This window comes from Oratosquilla oratoria, chromosome 7 (assembly GCF_046742065.1).
Source record: "Oratosquilla oratoria isolate Oo_2021 chromosome 7, ASM4674206v1, whole genome shotgun sequence".
Classification (NCBI taxonomy): Eukaryota; Metazoa; Arthropoda; class Malacostraca; order Stomatopoda; family Squillidae; genus Oratosquilla; species Oratosquilla oratoria.
Genome location: NC_134783.1, coordinates 18,037,612 through 18,040,111, shown reverse-complemented (window position 1 = coordinate 18,040,111; position 2,500 = coordinate 18,037,612).

Below are 2,500 nucleotides of genomic sequence, written 5' to 3'. Positions count from 1 at the left end.
AAGGCTGGCCTGGGATGTGTTTCAAGATCGCAATTATCACTTGTCTACCATTGGTTGTTTTCAGCATTGTATATGCGTATGACTATTCTCTTTAAAATGCAGTTTTCAAAAGCTTTAAGTTTTTTCATTCCCTCTTTGGTCAAAGTCCAGGTTCTGCAGTCGCATTAAACCGTGGGTCTAACTATAACAATATATATACGCAGTTTCGCTCTGCGTGCTATACTACTATTTATCAGTACATTATCTATAAAGTATTTCCAGTCCTAATCTTTTTTGAGATTTTCCTATCAATGCGGTTGTCAATTGTTAAGAGCGGAGCCAAGATAGATGAAAGTTTTACGGTTTCCACTTTCATTTAATCTATGTTTACATTGACATCAATTCTACGTCTTCTTGACATTATCAACATATTGGTTTTCTCTGTATTGCGTTATAGGTCAACACGTTTACTTATCTCCACGAACAAGGTACTTTGTTCCTCCAGTCCCGCTTTTGTCTCTGATATAATCACCATGTCGTCGGAATAAACCAGCACATTGAGGCTTGTACCCTGCGTTTTCCGTACGGTAGTCTGGATGGCCTATTCTAATAAAAGTTTTAAACAAGATTGATGAAAGCATACATTCGTGTCGTAGTCCATTTCCTACTTATATATATATATATATATATATATATATATATATATATATATGTATATATTATATATATATGTATATATTATATATATATATATATGTATATATATTATATATATATGTATATATATATTATATATATATATATATAAATATATATGTATATATATATATATATATATATATATATATATATATATATATATATATATAAACCCCGTGTCTGGGTAATGTCATCAGTCCACGTTCCCTCTCTTTTGTTTGCATCTGTAGGTATTAAGTCACCATTTGTCCTCTTTCTTAGGTACTTTCCAAAAGACGGCTAGAGTTGGTAGCCGAAATATAGAACCTTCTTTCATTAGAAGTTTATTTTCTCCAATTGTGGGTTTCTTGTATAATATATATATATATATATATATATATATATATATGTATATTATATATATGTATATATATATATATATATATATATATATAAAACTATTAAAGCAGAGCACTTTCGTGTATTCACATCTTCAGTGCAAATAATACATGTATTAGTTGCACTGAAGATGTGAATACACGAAAGCACTCTGCTTTAATAGTTTTCCTTCGTGGTCAACTTTGCATAAACACATATATATATATATATATATATATATATATATATATATATATAATACACACACACAATATATGTATATATATATATATATATATATATATGTATGTATGCGTACTTTTGTATATATTCATGTATGCATGTATATGCGATATGTATGTACATGAGTATACAGGTGTATTCAAATGAATATTCATGTATATATGTATGTTAAATAGGGTAAATAGACGTGTACTTATACAGGGTGCGAGTGTTATTTGAGGACATTTTTAGTATGTTAAATAAACAGCAATATCTTATCAAACAATGTATATATCTATTTCAAATTGACACAAATATCCTTCATGATACTTCTTTATCTAATTATTCTATGAAACTAACTTTGGCTTTAATGACTGCTTCTATCTGGGCTCGTAACCGTCCCCAAGGTGTAATTAAGTGGTCCCTATTCATTTTGGACATCACCTGGACAATGGCGCCTTTCAGTGCAGCTGTGGTACTATGAGAATGTCGATTAGTCTCCCTTTCAACGACGCTCCACACGTAATAGTCCATAGGATTTAAATCTGGCGAGTTAGGGGGCCACATATTGGGGGTCACATGATCGTAACATTCTCTGATAACCAATCCTGGGTTTCAATGGCTTTGTGACTTATGGCCTTCCATTGCATACTTTATTTATCCAGGGCCTAACAACCGTTTTAAGAACATCAATGTATCCGGCAGCATTGACCCTAAGACCTTGTGGGAAAATGTAAGGTGGCATGACATGACCTTCACTGCTCACAACTCCTAAAACCATCACAGTAGCCACCTGGCATTCCGTCTGTTTGTTTTCTGATCTTGGTCAAAGTTTTTTTTATTTTATTTATTTATTTTTTTATTTTTTGTCAGAGAAAAAACAAATCAAGCCATGTTCGTGGGGATTTTTCACTTTGTTCATCAACCGTTTTGAACGCCTGAGACGGTTTTCCTGTGTCTTCGCCGATATGAATTGGCCTTTCCTCATTGCATATGACTTATATCAAATATCCTGATGTATCACGGTTCTGATGGTCCACTCTGATACCTGGAGTTCTTTGGCGATGTACCTCATTGATCTTCCGGGGTTCTCATCGATGATGTTTTGAACATTTCGTATAAATTCTGGTGTTCTCACGTTATCAGAGCGCTGTGAATGCTTTTTCTTTTTGCTACAGGGGAACATTGACATCACATTCCTCTAGCTCCAACCGAACCTTATGAACAAATGATCTGGCAACAT